Source organism: Astatotilapia calliptera, chromosome 2 (assembly GCF_964374335.1).
Source record: "Astatotilapia calliptera chromosome 2, fAstCal68.1, whole genome shotgun sequence".
NCBI lineage: Eukaryota > Metazoa > Chordata > Actinopteri > Cichliformes > Cichlidae > Astatotilapia > Astatotilapia calliptera.
In genome coordinates, this window is record NC_137423.1 from 16,354,977 (window position 1) to 16,380,187 (window position 25,211).

General features: G+C 46.5%; 1 protein-coding gene and 1 long non-coding RNA gene across 3 annotated transcripts in view; one reads left to right on the plus strand and one right to left on the minus strand.

Moving 5' to 3' along the window:
• Positions 1-25,211, minus strand: part of LOC113036043 (uncharacterized) — a 322,745-nt gene that overhangs the window by 231,309 nt on the left and 66,225 nt on the right. The gene's annotated exons all lie outside the window — the stretch shown is intronic.
• On the plus strand, positions 3,001-4,428 carry LOC145432435 (uncharacterized). Its single transcript, XR_013912731.1, has 2 exons — positions 3,001-3,075; positions 3,224-4,428. It is a non-coding gene; the product is annotated as an uncharacterized LOC145432435 (long non-coding RNA).

Genomic DNA, 25,211 nt, shown 5'->3' on the forward strand with positions numbered 1-25,211 from the left:
CTTGCGAGGCGAGCGGGTCTATCCCACGCTTTGCCGTGAGACTGGGCAGACATCTCCGAAATCATCGAAGCACTTTTGCAAAGAGGCTGTATCTTGACAAACCGACCAGACACATGAAGATTAAACCACTACATTCTCGGCTAAAAATATATTAAAACGGTATTTGGTGACACACAAACAGGGTTTTTCAAAGTTCAGTTCTGTTAGCTTCCACATGCCGGTTGTTGTGTGCTAGAAACAATGGCCACCAGGCCAAAGCAATGGTTTTGACTCGATCAGCGTTAACCCCGCCCCCTGAGTTTGATGGGTGAGGCTGACAGATAAAATTATTTCATGATGAGAGCCAGGCGCCAGGACTGCCAAAATAAAATAAATAAATATATCATTAAATAATTAATTAAATGTGTCAATAATTAATTAAATAAATGTGTCAATAATTAATTAAAATGTGAAATACATAAATAATTAATTAAATGTGTCAATAATTAATTAATTACATGTGTCATAACTATTTATTTAATTAATTAATTCCAATTTTAATTAATTATTGACACATTTAATTAATTATTTAATGGTGTATTTAATTAATTCATTATGGCAGTCCTGGCGTTCCATAGAAATCACAGCTGACGAGACAGGGGAAACGTAAACTGAGCACACTCACATACGACACAGACCTTCACAATAAAACAGGAAACTCAGACACATGGAACCAGACAAGACATTGAACTAAACAGACAGATTCACAAACAGACGGGGTGACACCATAGACAGACAGATACAGACGCAGACCGAATATAACACATAGAACTCAAACAATAATAATAATCATGATAATAAATTGGAAAATGATAATAATGAACTTAAAGCGCTGGGTCACCGACCCAGGACCATGACAGTACCCCCCCCCCCCCCTCAAGGGCTGGCTCCAGACAGCCCAACAGAAACACAAAAACTGCCCAAACCCCCCCCCCCCCCCCCCCCAAAAAAAAAAAACCCAAAAAACAGAAAACGACCCGACCATGGTGGGCGGTGGGGTTCCAGGACGGAGAGACATAGTCCAAAAAGGCCCAGACGGACAAGTTCAGGGGGCCGACTTGGAGGCCGACAGCGCCGGAGGCCAAAACAGTTCAGTTCTGGGGGCCGACCGTGTGAAAGGCAGCGGCAGTGGGGCAGGTCCGGAGGCCGGCCACGCAGTAGGCAGTGGCGTGGAAACAGTTCTGGGGTCCGACCGTGCGGATGGCAACAGCGGCGTGGAAACAGTTCTGGGGGCCGACCGTGCGGACGGCAACAGCGGCGTGGAAACAGTTCTGGGGGCCGACCGTGCTCACGACAGCGGTGGCGACAATGCAAGTCCGGAGGCCGGCCACGGTGGCGAAGATGCCCAACATGCGGCCTGGCAGATGACCGACGATGTTGAGGCGGCAGCTGGGGACCAGAAGGCTGCGTGGCCCCCGCAGTACCAGGTGAGAAGGAGGCTGGACCAGACGAGGCAGAAGCAGAGGCTGGACCAGGCGAGGCAGAAGCAGAGGCTGGACCAGGCGAGGCAGTAGCTGGACCAGGCGAGGCAATAGCTGGACCAGGCGAAGCCGAAGCAGAGGCCGAACCAGGTGAAGCGGGTGAAGCTGAAGCAGATGCTGGACCGGGCGAAGCTAATGAGGATGCTGAAGCTAGACCAGGTGAAGCTGATGAGGATGCTGAAGCTGGACCAGACGAGGCTGAAGCGGAGGCTGGACCAGGCGAAGTTGAAGCGGATGGGGAGGCTGGACCAGGCGGCGGCGTGGGTGAAGCTGAAGCTGGACCAGGCGAAGCTGAGGCAGAGGCTGGACCAGGCGAAGCCGATGAAGATGATGAGGAGGCTGGACCGGGCGAAGTCGATGAAGCTGATGAGGAGGCTGGACCGGGCGACGGCGTGGGTGAAGCCGAAGCTGGACCAGGCGAGGGTGAACCCGGAGCTGCAGCTGGTGAGGATGATGAGGCTGCAGCTGGCGAGGATGATGAGTCTTGGGGCTGGACGGGCTCCTCGGGCCCTCCAGCTGACGAGGCAGGAAGCTGGACGGGCTCCTCGGGCCCCCCAGTGAAAACCGTCTCAGAACCAGTAGGCACTGGAGCCCCTGGCACACACAGGACAGAACCAGCAGGTGCGGGGACCTCTGGCAGGCACAGAACAGAACCAGCAGGTGCGGGGACCTCTGGCAGAGACAGAACAGAACCAGCAGGTGCGGGGACCTCTGGCAGGCACAGAACGGAACAAGCAGGCGCGCGGGCCTCTGGCAGGGACAGATCGGAACCAGTAGGCGCGCGGGCCTCTGGCAGTAACAGAACAGGACCAGCAGGCACACGGGCCTCTGGCAGGAGCAAAACAGAACCAGCAGGCACACGGGCCTCTGGCAGGGACGAAACCTGAGGCCAGATGGGCTCCTCGGGCCCTCCAGCTGGAGCAGATGCACGGCCAGAGGCAATAGGGACCCCTGACCGAGGGTGAAGATGAGTGGCTGATTTAGCAGATGACAAAGCTAATGATTCCTCCACTAACTGCGCTACTGACTGGGCTATGGACTGTAACAAGGTTTGGAGAAAGTCTGAATGTGGTAGAACCTGAGCTATGGACAGCGGGGGTGAAGACTGAACTTGAGATGAAAGTGATGGTGGTGGAGTGACTGGGCTACGGGTGGCTGCTGAGCAGGGGACACTGGACACTGAGCTACGGTCGGCTGCTGAGCAGGGGACACTGGACACTGAGCTGAAGGTGGCTGCTGAGCAGCTGGCTGAGCTGAAGGTGGCTGCTGATCAGCTGACTGAGCTGAAGGTGGCTGCTGATCAGCTGACTGAATAAACAGCCCCAGAATGAAGAGTTCCAGACAAAACAGTTCTAACTCCTGGGTCCGAAGGAACATCAGGAGCACAGTCTCTTGAACCAGGAGGAAAATACACGTTCTCAGAACTACTGTAAATGCCGGCAAAGCCACTTTACTTTGCACTTTTATTTTGAAGAGTACCTTAGCACTTCCTCTTTTATTGTGTCAGACTTCCTGTTCTGTTCTCGGTGAGGCGACGCAAACATGTTGCTTCAGAGTGAGTAAAAGCGTTTGTTTTTGAGGGTACTCATGCAAAACTATGTGTTTTATTTATCTGTCACATGCTATAACTTTGAAAGTTTACTCAATGTGGTTGAATTCGTTTTTTATTGTGTATGCATGTCATTTGTTTGTGGTGTGGAAAGACTGGCTAAGAGATGCGCATGGAGGAGGTTGGCTAGCTGATTCAGCATGATTAGCACCCTTGGAAGCAGAAAGAGGTTGGTTAATGATTGCAAACGATTGTTTATGTATTTAAGACACAGAAAGGTTGTTGTTAATTTATTTTATTAAATGCTGTAACATAAATAGTTTAAAAACTATTGATTTATGTCAATATCACTATTTGGGTTAATCAAAATAATTTTCTATAGTAAAATGCGAACATTTCTGCACTTTCTACTTGAATTTTTAATGGTATTTGTTTGTGCATCTTTATAGTTTTCACGGTGTGGTGCTATGATGTGGAAATGCCGGGTGAGTCAGGCGGCACGATAATAATCCCTAACATTTTGTAGAACGCCTGTGCAGGCGTAAACTGGTTGCTTGCAGGCTCGTAGTAATCCTCCCGGGACCAGCTGGAGCGTTTTCTGTGAGACCGGGACGTCCGCGGGGAGGAAGCAGACGAGTGGGCTGTCAGCGAGGAACGGCAGCACGGAGGCCCTCCAAGCACTAGCCGGGTCCCGTCAAAACGGCAGCTGCGCTTGCACAGGGAGTCCGCTGGATCCATTACTGGTCGCGTCATTCTGTCAGGGCTCTGTGTGCAGGCGGATGGAGAGGAGGATCCAAATGCGAGACTCTGAGACTCTGGAATTGAATTGAGACTGAATTGAAACTCAAAAACCTCAGCTTTATTGCTGGTACGAAAACAAAACATGAAGTGAACATGGACTATGGAGAACCGAAACACACAGGCATAATCTGATGGTACGACACGACACTGACACAGAGAAACACAGGGCTTAAATACACAGACGGCAGTAATCAAGGGATGAGAGACAGGAGGGGAACACACCTGGGAGAAATCACAGCTGACGAGACAGGGGAAACGTAAACTGAGCACACTCACATACGACACAGACCTTCACAATAAAACAGGAAACTCAGACACATGGAACCAGACAAGACATTGAACTAAACAGACAGATTCACAAACAGACGGGGTGACACCATAGACAGACAGATACAGACGCAGACCGAATATAACACGTAGAACTCAAACAATAGTAATAATCATGATAATAAATTGGAAAATGATAATAATAAACTTAAAGCGCTGGGTCACGACCCAGGACCATGACAGGGTATTGCACCACTTTAACAATGTAATAAATCTGCCGGCTGTTCAACACTCAATTCTCTCAAATTTATTTTACTCCTCTCGAATCTAGTCTATAAGTTTAACCCTACTATACTAAGCAGATGTTACATGTGTAAAACATGAATTAAAATAGGACCTGTTTAGTGCTATTGTGGAATGAGCAATTAAACTAATCATAACCACACTCGGGATCATACAGTTAATAAAGACAGTGTTGGGAAGGTTACTTTTAAAATGTATTCCACTACAGAATACATGGCCCAAAATGTAGTTTTTAACGTAATCTATTAAATTTCAATTTAACTTATTCTGAATACATTGGATTACTTAGTATATTGTCATGCTTTTTACAACCACGTGAATGTGCTATTGCTGTGGAATTTATTTCTATTACTAAAGACTTCTCGCCACCAAGCTAACATTCGTAGCTGGCATTAGCTGAGGTTAGTTCATAGACTCCTTTCAGAACTGCACATAATTATTTGCACCTAGCAGGTTGTTAATCCTATCCATCAAATCTAACAGTCTGCAGTCTATGAACTAACCTCAGCTAAAGCCAGCTACCAATGTTAGCTCAGTGGCGAGTAGCCTTCAGTAATAGTAATAAATCACACAGCAATAGTGCATCGAACATACTAAAATGGCACATAAGGTAGCTACCACAATTAAAACAAGGTAGTTGCAGTAGGTAGGCTAACATTCGTTTTTAGAAAATAACTTACTTCCAGATGTTTCTTTAGGTTGGAGGTGGAGTCTTTTGACGCTGAGAGCAGCTTGGTTGCTGGCAAACAGTTTGCATTGCACGGTCAGATTTTGCCCCTCCCTTTCTTCTTTAAATTTCCAAGTAAGAAATGCATTCCTGCCCGTGCACTGCTGGCTCTGTTGTGCTGGCTCCGGGTTCATTGTGTAACTGACGCCACCAACATTAACAGGACGCTTACATTAGAGCCTCTTTTGTGTGATTTGTTTTGGTTTCCGGCAATGGTGGAAATACCAAAATTAAAGAGGAGACAGAGAGGGGATAGCCTAACATATGAAACAGGAAACGACAGTAATTTTTTTTTAATTATTATTTTCATGATCATCATTACAATTACAATTTATTCCAAAATGTCAGTAACTGTAATGAGATCAAATTAAGTATGATTTATGATAGTAGCCCTACAGATCTCACCTGATTCGTGAACAACAAATTCTGTATATGTTGGTAAATACGGGGCCCCGTTTGTAACGTGAAACATGCTGAAATTAAAGGCAACATTTTTCCACATTTAGCTCAAAACCTTATAAAAACATGTTTTTTCAGAGTCTTTCTTAAAAAAAAATTCAATTCAATTCAATTTTATTTATATAGCGCCAAATCACAACAACAGTTGCCTCAAGGTACAGTAGATCTTACAATAATAGATACAGAGAAAAACCCGACAATCATATGACCCCCTATGAGCAAGCACTTTGGCAACAGTGGGAAGGAAAAACTTCCTTTTAACAGGAGTGGCAGAACCAGGCTCAGGGAGGGGCGACCATCTGCTGCGACCGGTTGGGGTGAGAGAAGGAAGACTGGATAAAAGACATGCTGTGTAAGAGAGACAGAGATTAATAGAAGGTATGATTCATTGCAGATAGGTCTATTAACACATAGTGAGTGAGAAAGGTGACCAGACAGGAAAAGCTCAATGCATCATGGGAATCCCCCGGCAGCCTATGACTGTTGCAGCATAACTAAAGGGGGATTCAGGGTCACCAGCCCTAACTATATGCTTTGGTAAAAAAAGAAAAGTTTTTTACAACATTTAGTAAAATATTTGTAACCTATTTATATTTAAAACACAATTTTAAATATTAAATCTAAATGTTAAATCTACATATTATATTTAAATCTAAATGTTAAATCTAAATATTACAGGAAACAAAATATTTAGCTAATACTTAGCTTGTATGGATCAACGGAAATACCAAAACAAAGGCTTTACGAATCCTGCGGCGCGAAAGTGTGCTGGTGGTCAGGTTGTGTCTGCTCTCCCCTGACTGTCCCTTCTCTGGGCATGCTGGTAAACTGAAGCAGCTCATGGCGGTGAGAAGCTGAAAACATCGGAAGATCCGTTTTGTTGGCCATCCAAAGATTCAGCAGTAGTGCACCCTCAGCAGCTGCAATCTCCACTTCACAATCGTCGCACCCCATGGCCGACAAAACGGATCTTCAGATGTTGAGCTGTACAAGCTAAGCGAATAAATTTGCATGTTAGCTAAATATTTAGTTTCCTGCAACATTTAGATTTAACATTTAACATTTAGATTTAAATATAATATTTAGATTTAACATTTAGATTTAGATTAAATATAATATTTAGATTTAACATTTAACATTTAAATGTAACATTTAAAATTGTGTTTTAAATATAAAAAGTTACAAATATTTTACTAAATGTTTTGAAAAATGACTCAAAAAAACATTTTGGTAAGGTTTGAGCTAAATGTTGAAAAAATATTGCCGTTAATTTCAGCATGTTTGTCTTTACAAACGGCACCCCATAGTTAAATGTACTGATTCTTATATAGCGCTTTTCTACTTTCCCGGCGCACTCAAAGCGCTTTATACAACATGCCACATTCACACAATAACTTTCTACTATACTTTAAGTGTTTTCTAGCTAACATTCACATGGATGCATCTGAGTGTTAGTATGCCCAAGGGTATTTGGCATGTAAATATGGGGGAGCCAAGGGATCGGACCACCAATCCAAGTAAATTTGAAGTAAACTTATGAAGATGTGGCCAAATTTGGTTTTCACATTCCTATGATTTATTAGCTTGTTGCCACTTAAAAATTGCATTCTCATAGATTCTTAACTCGTGGCCTTGAGTTATTAAATTTGTGGCACCGCACAACAAACAAAAAACCTCCCCACTGGGATGGTGCCTAATATGCCAGATTACCAGCCCAGCCCTGGCTACAGTAATGCTGATGCTAAAGAGCCTTTTCCAGCTGCGTTATGATCTTACACTATACCTGTCAATGAAGGTGGAAAACACCAACATTATACAACCCACCAGCCTTTGTATTTCAGAAGAATGGAGTGTGTACCAAACAGCAGGTCATATCTTTTTCCCAGCTGTTTTAATATTAAGCCATGAAGGTTCTGATATAGCTGAGCCTTTTTTGTGCTGTATTTGCTCTGCAGTACTGCTTAAAATGTCCCTCAAATCTGTAGCACTTACAACTAGAGATGGACCAATCCGATATTACGTATTGGTATCGGTCCGATACTGACCTAAATTACTGGATCGGATATCGGAGAAAAATAAAAAATGTAATCCGATCCATTAAATATCACGAAAGCATCTCACAAAACTTGCAACACGCCGTAACTCCCCTCAGAACGTTAGCACGTCGGAGCAGCTGCTGTGGCATGCGGGACCTGTCGGTGGTCTGGATAGCATTTGGAGCTTCGCTAGCAACCCGGCATTTCATCTCCGACAAAGTTATCCCCGAGAGAAGTAAAGCAAGTGTGTAAGTCCATCTCTGAATGTTTGTAAAGCATTCCTACGTTAAGCTTAACAAACGATATATGGAGCGACTGCCTCTTCTTGCTGCTACTTCAATCATGAAACTGCTTAATGATCAGCTGATCAGCTTTTCTGTCGCGAGTCTGTCTCTCTTGTTTGTTTTTGGCCCACTTTGCACCAGAAAGAGGAAACCAGTGGATAAACAACAGCATTCCGTTTAAGCTTGATAAGCTGTTGTTAGAATTTATTTAATATTACTTTCTACAGCAGGATCTTTTTTTACGTAGCTGACCCTGGTAACTGGGCCGATACGGCATTAACAGGGAAAAGGGGAGCACAAAGACACACTTTTCTTTCTTATTTTCATTTAAAATGTCTAGCTTTTAATAAATAATTATCTGACACCCAAAGTTTTAATTTGATGTAAAATGAATAGAAGTCCATTAATATATATAGTAACTATTAAGTCTAATATATATACCCTAGTAAGCTATAGTACTTTTTCCTTTGGGAAGGTACCATCTGTGCAGTCTGCAATTTTGTTGAAGAAAGATGTTGAATTTAATATTTTAATATATTGAAAAATAATTGATTTCTCTGCATTTTTTTTACACTGCATCAAATTAAGGTTGATTACGTCGATTAAGCATCATGAGATGGAGCGTGAGGGGTGGTTCCCTATTTTTTATTTATTTATTTTTGTTGTTGCTGGGAGTTGGAACCCTATTAGTTAGGTTGCTTAATATTTACGCTAAGTACTCTTTAAAATACCAGAATAGGGAGGATGGTGTAGGTTTATTAGATTGATCAGTATTGCTGAACTATGAAATATTTTTTTTGCATACAGGTATAACAGAATAGCTTTAGTGTAGTTGTTTTAAACTTGAGTATGAACTTATACAAAATGCAGCAAGATATTTAAAAAAAACAGTTTTGTTGATTAAAAAACACTATATCGGATTCATATCGGTATCGGCAGATATCCAAATTTATGATATCGGTATCGGTATCGGACATAAAAAAGTGGTATCGTGCCATCTCTACTTACAACATGCACATTTATTATTTAAGACAGAAAAAAACATTTTGCTTTCTTCCTCTCCTGTCCTGAAAAACCCTCACTTTCATTCATGCTGTCTGCATTTGATCATCTAATCAATGTCCCGGTGGGAATTTTGCAAGAACATTGCTCTGGGATAATTATTGTTCTTACTTTAAAGTTTCAACTGTCCAAAGATAAAATAGAAGCAGTTGGATTGAGATAGGTGCTCTGTAGTTTGAGCCGTAACAGACAAGCAACCATGATGATGAGATGATTATTGATACGTGTGATGTTGATGGACTCTGGACCTCTACTGTGAGACACAAGCTATAAGCTAGATGACAGTGGCTGGCTGAGAGTGAAATGGCTATCATCCTGTTAGTAAAGTGATGGCTCACCCATGCCGTCTGACAGAAAGTATTATTTCAGTTCAGTTCAATACAGTTTTATTTATTTAAACACCAATTCACTACAACAGTTGCCTCAAGGTGCTTTATATTGTAAGACCTTACAATATTAGAAAGAAGCCCCAACAATCACACTATGAGCAAGCACTGGCGACAGTGGGAAGGAAAAACTTCCTTTTAACTGGCAGACCATGCTCAGGCAGGGGTGTGACCAGTTGGGGGAGAGGGAATAGGATTATGCAAGAAAGTAATTAAAAAAAGATAAAAAGTGAATAATAGACACCAGAAACCAGCTCCTATGCCAAAGCATATGAGTTTTAGTATACAGGCCTGAATTTAATGATAACGTACAAATACTGAACAGCTCTTTTTCACCAGCTATAATTAAATATTAGACAGAGGCCACATCATTGTCCCAAGACACGATATTCAGCTGGGTGACTGCTGACCAGTGCTGGGACTAACGCATTATTAGGTAACGCGTTACAGTAACTACGTTACTATTGTAGTAACGAGTACGGTAACTAGTTATTATGCCAAAATCAGGAACGCGTTAATCATTACTGGGATTTAGATAGCGTCGTTATTTGTTACTTCGTGTGGCGGCTATCGCAGAGCTTCCACTTAGTAACATTAGCAAGTGGTGGAGGCCAGCAGGTGGATGAGGGAAAGGGGAGGCAGGAGGAGGAGAGACCCGAAGCGGATGCCGTCCGAGTGTCAGGTGAACTGAACTTCAGGTAAGAAGTTATGACCTGCAGTCTATCTGGGTCAGATATAAACCAAGTTTAGGTGGAGTTTATTATCGTTGTGCTGACTTTTTCGTACTGGGTACTCGCTAGCATAATGTTCAGAAGGTTAATTATTAAAAAACGGAATCGTCTCGTATTCAGAGAAAATATTTCGTATTGAAGTGAAAAGGAACACAGTTTGTCCCGTACTTCAGCTACAATGGAAAAAGACACAAAGCTGGAGTTATTCTGTGTCTTCTTCTCTCATTCTCCCCCCCCCCTCTCCTGTTGCTACTTCAATCATGTGTAGAATGTTTAGCTGATTTAGAGTTTAGAAATGTGTTATCATAGAATGTAGAACTATTGTAGAGACACTGATACTGCCCTTAATATAATAAAGGGCTCATTCTGTTGTGAACTTAGGAGTAGATTGTAGGAGACCCCTTCCCCACTGAGTGGAAATTCCCCAGAGGATGTTTGGGTGGGGGTCTCAACATTTGTAACTGGATAACTGTGGTCTGGAAGGGAGATGGGTTTTATGACCTCTAGGGAGTTACCTACACCCACAGTGTTTTAACGGTTACGCACACACATACACACGCACACTCACTCATGTGCACTCACACATACACACAGGTATGTGTACACAGTCACACACGAGCACTCACATAGACACGTGGGAACGCGCACATGTAGGCATTCATGTGCTCGTGCACATAGACACAAACAGAGTTTGCAGCACACCGTAGGGGGTTTTATGATGGAGTCGCTTCTATAAAGCTGGCTGTAACTAACAAAGATGAAGATTTTTTGCAGAGGGACACCAGCCTCGTCTTCCCTTCTAGAAGTGCATGCTTAAATGAAGATGAATAAAGATGAATAAAGGTTTTGTGAAATGACTACTGAGTTCCGGTGGCGTCTCTGGAAGTTTCGACGAATAAAAGAACCGGAGTATCACTGATTTCTCAACACATGAAACTGATCAATGATCAGCTGATCGGCTTTTCTCTCTTGTTTGTTTATCGCCCACTTTGCGCCAGAAAGAAGAAATCAGCGGATGTCGCGTTAAACAAGAGCAACACGTTTAAGCTTGGTCAGCTGTTGTTAGAATTTATTTAATATTAATTTCTAGTATCAACTGATGTTTGCTGGAGCCACAGCTGTAAAAACTGCTGGTCATGATATCGGTTTGGATATGTGGTGAGAGGCAAACATGAAGATGATACCAGGAGATGTCCTCACTGAATCATCAGAGCTGAACAGGTGATGGAGAAACAGGTTTACCTTTTAGGTGACATGAATGAGTTGAAGGGAAGTTATGAACTGTTTCTGAGAGGCAAATAACACCAGGATCCTTTTCTAAGTAGCTGACAGCTGGTAACTGTGCAGGGGCAGGTCTAGCAAAGTTTTGTTAGGGGGGCAGGTAGGGCATTAACAGGGAAAGGAGGGCACAAAGAAATACAGTGGGGCAAAAAAGTATTTAGTCAGCCACCGATTGTGCAAGTTCCCCCACTTAAAATGATGACAGAGGTCAGTAATTTGCACCAGAGGTACACTTCAACTGTGAGAGACAGAATGTGAAAAAAAATTCCATGAATCCACATGGTAGGATTTGCAAAGAATTTATTCGTAAATTAGGGTGGAAAATAAGTATTTGGTCACCTCAAACAAGGAAAATCTCTGGCTCTCACAGACCTGTAACGTCTTCTGTAAGAAGCTTTTCTGTCCCCCACTCGTTACCTGTATGAATGGCACCTGTTTGAACTCATCATCTGTATAAAAGACACCTGTCCACAGCCTCAAACAGTCAGACTCCAAACTCCGCCATGGCCAAGACCAAAGAGCTTTCGAAGGACACCAGGAAAAGTATTGTAGACCTGCACCAGACTGGGAAGAGTGAATCTACAATAGGCAAGCAGCTTGGTGTGAAAAAATCAACTGTGGGAGCAATCATCAGAAAATGGAAGACATACAAGACCACTGATAATCTCCCTCGATCTGGGGCTCCACGCAAGATCTCATCCCGTGGGGTCAAAATGATCATGAGAACAGTGAGCAAAGATCCCAGAACCACACGGGGGGACCTGGTGAATGACCTCCAGAGAGCTGGGACCAAAGTAACAAAGGTCACCATCAGTAACACACTGCAACGGCAGGGAATCAAATTCCGCAGTGCCAGACGTGTTCCGCTGCTGAAGCCAGTGCATGTCCAGGCCCGTCTGAAGTTTGCCAGAGAGCACATGGATGATACAGCAGAGGATTGGGAGAATGTCATGTGGTCAGATGAAACCAAAGTAGAACTTTTTGGTATAAACTCAACTCGTCGTGTTTGGAGGACAAAGAATACTGAGTTGCATCCCAAGAACACCATACCTACTGTGAAGCATGGGGGTGGAAACATCATGCTATGGGGCTGTTTTTCTGCCAAGGGGACAGGACGACTGATCCGTGTTAAGGACAGAATGAATGGGGCCATGTATCGTGAGATTTTAAGCCAAAACCTCCTTCTGTTAGATTTGTATTGTTGATTGTTATTTATGCTTAGAAATATTTACTTATATATGCTTAGAGTTTTGTAATTAGTTGTAGATTGGTAGAGGTTTTGATCCTTGATAGTCTTCAAACTTTGTGTGTATTAGACAGCACTCTGGGAGCATGAGAGGTCGTACCGTGTCTTATTGTTTTATGGTAGGATTAACGTAGTTGCGTCTGTTCTAGTCTAAGTGCTCTTTGTTTAGATGAACTGCAGGACTTCCTCACCGTGTTTTCTAGGGTGAACCATCTAGGGTGAGGGGGAGGCTACCCTCTTCCTGACCAAGGATGTTTGACCCTTTGATCAGCAGTACACACACACACACACACACACACACACACACACACACACACACACACACACACACACACACCCACAGGCAAGGTACTCTTTGTGTGTATGTAGACGTCATATGTTAATGAGTGCTATGGGGAGCCTGGCTGAGAGTCTGATGGAGGTCAAGTGGTGGGACGACGCTTGGCTCCAGCCAGATCTCCCTCATGCATGAGTAAACATGAAGAACCTTGCCTACTTGTGTCTTGCTTTGCAGTGTAATTATATTGTCTTCAACGTTCCAGCGGATGGGTTCAAGCTACAAACCTATCACCTTCCATCAGTGAGAACTTTGAAGATGAAATGAGGCTGGGTCTTCCAACATGACAATGATCCAAAACACACCGCCCAGGCAACAAAGGAGTTGCTCCGTAAGAAGCATTTGAAAGTCCTGGAGTGGCCTAGCCAGTCTCCAGACCTCAACCCCATAGAAAATCTGTGGCGGGAGTTGAAAGTCCGTGTTGCTCGGCGACAGCCCCAAAACATCACTGCTCTCGAGAAGATCTACATGGAGGAATGGGCCAAAATACCAGCTACTGTGTGTGCAAACCTGGTAAAGACCTATAGTAAACGTTTGACCTCTGTTATTGCCAACAAAGGTTATGTTACAAAGTATTGAGTTGTATTTTTGTTATTGACCAAATACTTATTTTCCACCCTGATTTACGAATAAATTCTTTACAAATCCTACCATGTGGATTCATGGATTTTTTTTTCACATTCTGTCTCTCACAGTTGAAGTGTACCTCTGGTGCAAATTACTGACCTCTGTCATCATTTTAAATTCAAATTTCAAATTCAAATTCAAATTCAAATTTTATTTGTCACGTACACAGTCATACACAGTACGATATGTAGTGAAATGCTTGGACAACTGCTCGTGACCTAAAGAAAACAAAAAAAGGAAAAGGCTATGAATAAGATAGGAAATCAATATGAAAAATTAAAAAGGGTAAATTTAACTAGGAAGGAATAGAATATAAATTAAGGTTAAAAATGAAATAACTGTACAACACAAATTAGAATGAAGGGTAAATTTAACTGGGAAGAATAAGATAAAGATAAATATATAAATTAAAGTTGAAAATAAAATAACTGTACAACAAAATACACAATACACAATATAGAACTATATAAGAATGTATGAAGAAATCTAAATATAAATAAATATATACACAATAACAGCAGCTGTACAAGTATTAACCGGAAATGAAGAATATAGTGACCAGTGTTGTGCAAAACCAAAGTCCAGAAAGTCCAGTGTGTGTGTAAGAACTGTATGTGTGGGTCAGTACTGTGTGGTGGTGTGATTGAGAGACCGTATCGCCTGCGGGAAGAAGCTCCTCCTCAGTCTCTCTGTGTTGGTCTTCAGGGAGCGGAATCGCTTTCCTGACCTCAACAGAGAGAACAGTCTGTTGTTGGGATGGCTGAGGTCCTTCACGATCTTCCTGGCCTTGGTCCAGCACCGCCTGCTGTAGATTGAGTGCAGGTCAGGGAGCTCGGAGCGGATGGTGCGCCCAGCTGACCGCACAACCCTCTGTAGAGCTCGTCTGTCCTGCATGGTGCTGTTCCCGAACCAGGTTAAGATGTTTCCCGCCAGGATGCTCTCTATGGTGCACGAGTAAAAGTTCCTGAGCACCTTGGAGGGCAGTTGGAAGTCTCTCAAGCGTCTGAGGTGGTAGAGACGCTGACGGGCCTTTTTCACCATGGTGTTGATGTGACAGGACCATGACAGGTCCTGCGTGATGTGAACTCCGAGGTATTTGAAGCTGTCCACTCTCTCCACTGGGCACTCGTTGATGACGGGGGTCTGGTAGTTCCTCTCCTGCTTAGTGCTGAAGTCCACTATCAGCTCCTTTGTCTTACTGACGTTTAGAAGGAGGTTGTTCCTCTGGCACCAGTTCTCCAGATTCCTAATCTCCTTCAGGTAGGCCGTCTCGTTGTTATCAGAGATCAGGCCCACCACGACGGTGTCGTCAGCAAACTTGATGATGGTGGTGGAGCTGGTAGTGGCCACACAGTCATATGTGTACAAAGAGTACAGCAGGGGGGTCAGAACACACCCCTGGGGGGCTCCAGTGCTGAGAGTGGTGGAGGCTGAGACATGTCCGCCCATCCTTACTGCCTGTGGTCTGCCAGTTAGGAAGTTGGAGATCCACTGACACATAGAACTTGCAGTGGGAGAACTTGCACAATCGGTGGCTGACTAAATACTTTTTTGCCCCACTGTACTTTTCTTTCTTATTCTCATTTAAAATGTCTAGCTTTTAATAAAAAAATTATCTTACAACCAAAGTTTGTATCTGATGTAAAATGTATAGAAATCATACATATACCAACAAGACAGTGTACATCACTGTCACAACAGCGTCTGTTTTCATTCAAAGGCTTTTCCTATAATACCTGGTGAGCTAGTCAAAATGCCCAGCCCGATTTTCTGTCACAGTCCAGCCCTGTATGCAGCTCATCTGCAGTCTGGTGTTAACTACATCTTCCTACTCGGAAGGCAGAATTTCCAAGTTCTGAGTTGAGGCTCAGGTGTGAAATGTATGATTTTCAGGGTTTTTATTGGTTTTCAGCGTTATTTTGTTATCGTTTTTATCATTAACTCGGTTTTCCTGGGTCTTTTCACGTGTGTTATGAATAAATCTTTTTTTCTGTGAAAATATTGTCGGGCATAAACCGGTCCGTGGCGCAAAAAAGGTTGGAGACCGCTGCCTTATGTGACCATAGGGTTGCCAACTCCCTAAAAAATAAATAAGGGACACCTCGTAGCCAGGGCCGGGCAACCCAGTTGTCTTCACCCTTCCCAGTGTGGTGAATTTTCTAGCTCTTTTTTTGTGTGTGAAATTATTTTTTTTAACCATGTGACTTGAATTTGATTTAAGTAGATGCATATTCTATTCTTTGTGATATGAACATGTGTGAAACAAACGATCATTTAGCCATTTATTTTTAGCTCAAAATGACAACATTAACACTTTACTGTCTCTTTCTTAAACAGAAGCCTGTCATGCTTAACTTTTGAGAATATAAGTAAATCTTTCTTTAAAAGAACTCTGTCCTGCTTAACTTAAAATAATAGAAAACAATAGAAAGAAAAATATTCTTGTAACTGTGCACATTTAGTGCATTTAGTACAATTGGCTTCAGTTGAGGTATTATTTAAGCTTTTCTAATGCTAATCAGCTGCTCCTGTTTGTAAACCCGCTTGTTCCCATGATTACGCATCATAACTCATCATCATTATTCATCTATCTATTACTTTTATGTATTAGTCATCAATTTGTTGTAATCATCTATCCTTGCGGTTGTTTATTACACAAAATAAGTTATATTATCACACTTCTGGCCGCATAGCGCTGATATTCACTGCACATGCCCATATTAACTTTTTCCAGCCAGGTGTTTTCCTTTTCCCATTCTTCCCTTTCTCTGAGGGGAACAAACATTTCTGCTCTAACGCTGGGCTTACACTGTGCGGTTTTAGGCCCATTTTGAGCCAATTTTTGAGTCGTGCGACCGTTTTGGTGATCGGCCCGATTTTGGCCTTCATTGTGCATCGTGTAGTATACGTGGGGTAACGAGAAGTGATTAACACCTCGAGCAGCTCCCGATCATCAATCTCTTGTGAGGGTGTCACTGCAGCCGCTCACACTGCTCACGCGCAAACACGTAAACGTCGGTGAAAAAGACCGAATAGCATAGCAGTGCAGCGTGTGCACTATCCACAAGCGATGGAGGCACAACTTGTAGAACTTTGGAAAGCCCATCCAAGCCTTTTCGATGTGGCATCACAAAATCATCACGACCACAACAACCGTGAAAATAGTTGAATTTGCATTGCTGCTCAATCACAGCTGCCTGATCAGTGTTTTTCATTAGCAATTTAGAAAAGTTGATGGTGTGTCTGTGTGAGTGAAAGAGAGAGGGAGAGTGAGCGACAGATTTTCTGCTATAACCTTCATTTTATGGACGCACAGGGTGAGCTCTCAGGTCGCATCAGAGCATCGTGACCTACGAGCTTCTAACCCCTGCAAGTCAATCGTGCAGTTTGAGCAGGAGCTGAATAACGTGACTTAAAAAAAAATCGCACAGTGTTTGCTCAGCTTTAGGTGTACTGTCGTCCGAGACTTGCACCGCAGTGTTGGCGTTTGTTACCCTGTTGGCCAGGCTTGTTGTTGTGGTCATCTGTTGTCTTCCGGTATTTTCTCCGTAAGCGACCTTTCCTCGACCAATGAGATGAGCGGTAATCTGAATTGTCATACTCGGGCTGGGAATTATGTTTTCAAACAAAGCGTTAATTCCATTAACATTTATAGACTACTTTTGATTCTCACTGTATTACGGGACAAAGTGCGTCCCTTATTAGCTCAATACGGGATGTGTACTTTTGTTTCTAAATACGGGACGATTCCGTTTTTTAAGGGACGGTTGGCAACCCTATGTGACGAAGACAGTTATGTGTGATGGGCCACATTATATAGCAGAGACCATTGCTATGGTTGCGTGTCACTTTGATCTCACTTTGTGAACGTGGCTTGCTTGATGCAACTACAAAAAGTGTATTTACAAGTGACTATGAGAGTATAAAATACATACAACGCTTATGCTGCTACACACATACACTCAAACACAGTTGATCTGGGGCAAGTGTGCTTTGTCTTGGCAGGGGTTCCAAGCGATCCAAACAGGCAGTGGCGTGTCCAGCGGGGTGGCCTGGGGGGGCACAGGCCACCCCCCCAACCAGACTGGCCACCCCAGGTGCCACCCCAAAGGCAGAACAATAAAATTCAATCAAATATCAAATGTCAGATTATGTTTTCACGGTGAAGCTCAGATATCCGAGTGTAAGTGAATGCAGCATCGGCTTCTGCGCTATGCGCATCACGTTAGCAAAGGTAGGAGAGCCAAGCACGAAAGACGGCACTGCAGGAAACAATTTTTCAGTGAAAGAAAATGAGGACAGAATAAATGTCCCGGTAAGTAATATTAAGTTTGTTGAGTTTAGTAAACTTTGGTGAAATTAGAATACCAAGGAAAAAATAACACTTAAAGAATTATTGCAGCCGTCGAATATTTCAGACAGTGTGCTACTGAGGGCAGCTAACATAAGAGTTATGCGTTATAAGATATAATCTAAGTCGTAACATTGCTGTATGGAGCTGCAGATTTGGTTGCAGGTTAACATAGCTGGACTGGCCATCGGGCATACCGGGCATATGCCCGGTGACTTATTTTTTATTTATTTTTGTAAGGGCATGAACAATGAGAGGTGGTGGATTGGCCAGATGTAGGTCGATGTGTAAAAATAACTCAGTTATTTGGTGGTGGCTATGGCGGGGCTTCCACAGAGGCCAGCAGGTGGATGAGGGAAGGGGAGGCAGGAGGAGAGCCCCGAGGCAGCCGCCAGTCCGAGTGTCAGGTGAACTGAACTCCAGGTAAGAAGTTATGACCTGCAGTCTATCTGGGTCAGATATAAACCAAGTTTAGGTGGAGTTTATTTTCGTTGTGCTGACTTTTTACCCTCAGTTGCAATAACTCATACTGCGTTCTAGCCAGCTTGACGGAGTTTACATACAGCTGGGTGGGTGCTATGATGTTACTGATAGTGAACTTTATTTTATTCATAAGGTTAGTTAGTAGAGTTGCCAACGGCTCCTTAAAAAAATGGAATGGTCCCTCAATCAGAGAAAATATTACACGTTTCGTATTGAGCTGAGAAGAGACGCAGTTTGTCCCGGACTTTCGCTATAGTGAAAAAAAGACACAAAGCTGGAGTTATTCTGTCGTTACGCTGCACAGCTGCCTCTTCTTCTCTCATTCTCTCCCCCTGCCTCTCCTGTTGCTACTTCAATCATGAAACTGATCAATGATCAGCTTTTCTCTCTTGTTTATTTATCGCCCACTTTGTGCCAGAAACAGGAAACCAGCGGATGTCGCGCTAAACAGCAGCAGCACGTTTAAGCTTGATCAGCTGTTGTTAGAATTTATTTAATATTAATTTCTAGTATCAGCTGATGTTTGCTGGAGCCACAGCTGTAAAGCTGCTGGTCATGATATCGGTTTGGATGTGTGATGAGAGGGAAACATGAGCATGAAACCAGGAGATGTCCTTACTGAATCATCAGAGCTGAACAGGTCATGGAGAAACAGGTTTACCTTTTAGGTGACATGAATGAGTTGAAGGGAAGTTATGAACTGTTTCTGAGAGACAAATAACACCAGGATCCTTTTTCTAAGTAGCTGACAGCTGGTAACTGTGCAGGGGTGGATCTAGGAAAGTGTTGCCAGGGGGCCAGGTAGGGCATTAACAGGGAGAGGTGGGGCACAAAGAAATACTTTTCTTTCTTATTCTCATTTAAAATATCTAGCTTTTATTAAATAATTATCTAAATCTTACAACCAAAGTTTTTATCTGACGTAAAATGTATAGAAATCATATATATATACCAACAAGACAGTGTATATCACTGTCACAACAGCATTTGTTTTCATTCAAAGGCTTTATGGCTTTAATACCTGGTGGGCCGGTCTGTAGTCAAAATGCCCGATTTTCTGTCCCAGTCCAGCCCTGCAGGTTAATACTGGCAGTGTCACCATGCCAGCTGACTGTATTTCATCATCAGCCAGTGTTGTTCTTTATCAATATTACCAAAGTTTACCATAAGGCAGCAGAGAAAGTATTTACTTGCTTTCAGGTTTGTCAGGGGTTGACATTAGTTCAAACACAGATAAGAGAAATGAGACAACTGCAGACCGACTCAGAGAGTAATTAGAAGACGTGCGCACGGGTGTGAATGTCTCTGAGAAGACACACACACTGAGCACAGGCTTGGTTCTTTATTTATAGTGAAAGTAAGTTACATAGTACTTCCTCTTTTAACTGTAAAGGGAGAGGTCAGGCATTATCTCAGCTTATCTGACCTTGCACACATACTGAAAATAACAATGCAGAAGTATATCATGCTGTAGAGTACACCCAGCACAGACACACGCACACACAGGCAGGTATAGCCAACTTCCACGTTTATTGATATATTTGTATTTTGACAGCTGACTCAGTCGCACCGTCTGACAGCTCGAGCCCAGCTGATCTCCCTTGGCCGCTCCTCCTCGTCTCACTATAAACACAGCGGAGGAGACCATCATTAGTCCATAAACAATATCAGCTGTTCTTACCAGCCTCGCGGCGCCGCCCCGTTGAGCCTTCCGCTCCACTCCTCCCCTGCAGCTGCGCCCGGGGCCACGCCTCCGCCACACACCCCCACCGCCCGTTCGAGGCCAGGGAGCCGTCCGGCCGAGCCAACTCCCCCCCCCCCCGCGAGCGAGAGAGGAAATCGGCCACTGCCATCTGCGCCCCCGGCCTATGGATCACCTTGAACTTAAAGGGCTGCAACGCCAGATACCACCGGGTGATCCGGGCGTTGGCATCCTTCATGCGGTGGAGCCACTGCAGCGGGGCGTGGTCCGAACAGAGGGTGAATGAGCGTCCCAGGAGGTAATAGCGCAGGGAGCCGACCGCCCACCGGATGGCCAGGCACTCCTTCTCCACGGTGCTGTACCGGCGCTCGCGCTCTGCCAGCTTCCGGCTGATGTATAGGACAGGGCGGTCGGCCCCCCTTACCTGCTGGGACAAAACGGCTCCCAGCCCTCTGTCCGAGGCGTCAGTCTGCAGAACAAAAGGGAGGGAAAAGTTAGGAGTGTGAAGCAGCGGCTCCCCACAGAGAGCCTTTTTCACCTGCACAAACGCCGCCTGGCACGGCCCCGTCCACTGGACCAGATCCGGGGCACCCTTTCGAGTGAGATCGGTCAGGGGGCTGGTTAGCTGCGCAAACCCCGGCACAAAGCGACGATAGTAACCCGCCAACCCCAAGAACCGTCTCACCTCCTTTTTCGTCCTGGGGCGCGGGCAGGATGCGATAGCCGCCGTCTTCTCCACCTGTGGACGCACCTGCCCGCCCCCCAGGTGGTACCCCAGATACTGCACCTCCCTCCGTCCAACCGCGCACTTCTTCGGATTGGCCGTGAGCCCCGCCCCCCTCAGGGACTCCAGGACCGCGGCCACCCGCAGCACATGCTCCGCCCAGGTGTCGTTGTGGATGATCACGTCATCCAGGTAGGCGGCAGCATACGCTGCGTGCGGACGCAGTACCCGGTCCATGAGACGCTGGAAAGTGGCCGGGGCCCCGAACAGGCCGAACGGAAGTGTCACGAACTGGTACAAACCGTACGGAGTGGAGAAGGCCGTTTTCTCTCTGGCCTCGGCAGACAAGGGAATCTGCCAATAGCCCTTGGTTAAGTCCAGTGTCGTGAAAAAGCGGGCCGTGCCTAACCGGTCCAGGAGCTCGTCGACCCGAGGCATGGGGTAGGCATCAAAGCGTGACACTTCGTTCACCCTGCGATAGTCGACACAGAACCGTATAGACCCATCCTTCTTCGCCACCAGAACGATGGGGCTACACCAGGCGCTGTGCGACTCTTCTATTACTCCCATCCTCAGCATTTCCGCCAATTCCCTCTGCACGATTTTTCGCTTGTGCTCCGGGAGCCTGTAGGGCCGTGAACGCACCGTCACGCCAGGCTGCGTCACGAATTGGTGCTCGATGAGGGACGTCCGGCCGGGCAGGGGGGAGAACACGTCCGCAAAACGCTGTTGCAACGCGACAACATCCGCTCTCTGGGCCTGTGTGAGATGGTCATCACAAGGGAGGGAGGCGGGAATGATAGAATTTGGCACCTCCGGCCCCAACTCATCTCTCTCCTTCACCAAGCTCACCAGAGAAGCGGTTTCAACCTCTCGCCACAGTTTGAGGAGATTGAGGTGATAAATCTGCGTGGCTCCTCCCCTGTCCGACCGAGCGACCTCATAGTCCACGTCCCCGACTCGCCGTGTGACCACAAAGGGTCCTTGCCACTTGGCGAGCAACTTCGAGCTGGAAGTAGGGAGTAACACAAGCACTTTATCTCCCGGTGAGAATTGCCTGAGCCTAGCCCCTCTGTCATACAGGCGTTGCTGACGCTGCTGAGCCTGGAGCAAATTCTCCCGTGACAACCTCCCCAAAGTGTGGAGTTTTGCTCTCAGGTCCAACACGTACTGAATCTCATTTTTGGCGGGGCTCGGACCGTCCTCCGAGCTTTCTTTAATCAGGTCGAGCACCCCACGTGGCCTCCTGCCGAACAGCAGTTCAAAGGGAGAAAATCCCGTGGAGGCCTGGGGCACCTCCCGCACTGCGAATAACAGAGGGTCTAGCCAGTGATCCCAATTGCGTTCATCCTCGTTAATGAACTTCCGAATCATGGACTTTAAAGTCTTATTCAGCCGCTCCACCAGCCCGTCAGTCTGAGGGTGGTAGACGCTGGTCCGAATAGATTTAATGCCCAGTAATTCGTACAGTTCCCGCAGTGTACGAGACATAAACGACGTGCCCTGGTCAGTCAGTATCTCTTTCGGGATTCCGACTCGGGAGATGACCTGAAACAGTGCCTGCGCCACACTCTTTGCAGAGATGGTGCGCAGCGGAACTGCTTCCGGGTACCGCGTTGCGTAATCCACCAGGACTAACACAAAGCGGTAGCCGCGTGCACTCCGGTGAAACGGCCCGATGAGGTCCATGCCGATGCGCTCAAACGGGACCTCAATGAGGGGGAGAGGGCGCAGCGGCGCCTTCGGTATGGCCGGCTGGTTAACAAGTTGGCAGTCCGGGCAGGACGCGCACCAGCGGCGCACATCCGCTCGGATGCCCGGCCAATAAAATCGGGCCGTTATTCGCTCCAGAGTTTTCTCGTAGCCCATATGCCCTGCCATGGGGTTATAGTGGGCCGCCTGGAAAAGCGTTTCCCGGCGGCCCTGCGGCACCAACAACTGGGTGTGTGTTTCCTCGGTCTGAGTGTCACGACTCACTCGATATAACCGGTCGTTTAATAAGACGAAACGCGGGTAGGTCTGCGCGGCCTCAGGGCGCACCACGTGACCATCAATAGCCATCACTTGGTCAAAGGCTGAGCGTAGGGTGCCGTCACGAGACTGCTCCAGTGGGAAATCACCCATGGGGGACACTTCCGGAGTCGGTGTCGGACGACCCCGCGTCACCGCTGAATGCCGCGCACACTCTACACCCCGCTTCCGGTCGTGATCGCACCCCCGCGTACTGCCCCAGTAGCTGATGAAACCCCGGCCAATTGGTACCCAGAATCAGGGGGTGCGACAGGCGCGGGCTAACCGCCGCCGTTACTCTATGCATTTTGCCCTTATACTTTAATAACAGCGGCACTATGGGATACCTGTGGACGTCACCATGCACACACCTCACCTCCACCCATTCTGCCTCCAGCAATGCCCCGGGGCGAACCAAGCTTTGGTGTACGAGGGTCTGCGTGCAGCCCGTGTCCACCAACGCCTGGCGTATACCCCCTCGAGTCCTTACCGGAATACTGTATGTCCCTCCTGGACCGGGGGAGGGTGCTGGGGCGCCAGCAACACGAAACACCTGCCCCACTTCCATAAGCGGACAATCCCTCCTCAGGTGCCCCGGCTGCCCGCACTTCCAGCACTCCGGCCCCGGCGTCTGTGCTGCTCTCCGTGGCTCGGGGCGGCTCCACTTGGCTCGGCTGCCCTGGACGGCACCAACGCCGCGAAAGGGTTAGTGGGGCTCAGCGCCGGCAGCCGCTCTGCCTGCCCTGGTGCCGGCACACGGCGTCTCGGGGCCGGCACTGGGGCCTGTTTGTTCGGCCTCCGTCCGGCGTCCCCGGGTTCCCCTGCTCCAGCGGCAAGGTGGTCTTCCGCTAGCGTCACCGCTACCTCCAGGCTTGCGGGCCGGTGGCACCGGACCCATCTCGCCGTCTCCGCTGGCAATCCCTCCGTGAACTGCTCCAGCACCACCTTGTCCACCAGCTTCGTCTCGCCCTCCGATGCTCCCGGTTGCAGCCAGCGCACCGCCGCATCGCGCAGCTGCCGGGCCCAGGCGAATGGTCGGTCCGTTGTAGCCAGCCGACAGGCCCGGAACCGCCGGCGATGGTCTTCGGCGGTGAGCCCCAGCCTGTCCACCACCGCCCGGCTCACGTCCGGGAAGCTGCTCCTCGACGCCGGAGGCAGACTCAGGGCCGCTGTTTGCGCCTCCCCAGACAGCAGGGGGAGCAGCCGCGGAGCCCACTCCTCCCGCGGCCATTGGCAAGCCTCCGCCGTGGCACGGAAGGTCTCCAAAAAAACTTGTGGGTCGTCCCCGTCCCCCATCCGGGGCACCGACACCGACAGCGGCGAGGGCTTCGGCGTGGCAGCGGCCCCGACCAGCCGTTCCAGAACTTGCGTCTGTCGGTCCGTCTGCTCCCGCAGCGCGGCCAGGTGGGCACGCTGGTCGGCCGCCTGATCCCGGCTCATCGTCGCCATCTCCGCCAGCATCTGCGCCAAGAATTGCAGAGGCTGGGCGGGTGGCGTGGCCTGTGGGTCGGACATTTCCCCACCGGCACTTTCCTGGGTTTCGGCACCACTTGTAGAGTACACCCAGCACAGACACACGCACACACAGGCAGGTATAGCCAACTTCCACGTTTATTGATATATTTGTATTTTGACAGCTGACTCAGTCGCACCGTCTGACAGCTCGAGCCCAGCTGATCTCCCTTGGCCGCTCCTCCTCGTCTCACTATAAACACAGCGGAGGAGACCATCATTAGTCCATAAACAATATCAGCTGTTCTTACCAGCCTCGCGGCGCCGCCCCGTTGAGCCTTCCGCTCCACTCCTCCCCTGCAGCTGCGCCCGGGGCCACGCCTCCGCCACACATGCTTATCTGACATCACACACTAAGGTAAGGAATGCATTATGTTCTCTTTAACAATAAGCTTGGTTATGTGAAAATATATGAACACACAAAATATAAGGCATACTTGGTTAGAATATAAGGCACACTTGATTATATTGTATTATAGAGATTTGGTTATAATGTATAATGTAGAAAATCTCTAACATTTCCCTCCTGATGTTAATATATTTCACAGGTTTATATCAATGCATAGTCACTTGTTAAATCACATTTTCAACTTGCATGTCATTCAGTGAAGTATTTAAACAACAGCTCCTAATAAGAATAGAAATTCTCCACTCTTTCCTCTATGTTTAGCATATCATACTGGCGAAAGGGATCCTCAACATTTCTCTGGATCAAGACATAATTTCCTAAAGTATGGTTAAACATATTCATCACCATGCGTCTCAGACAAGGGATAATGCAAGCAGCAAAAATGCAAAATAGTAACATCATAC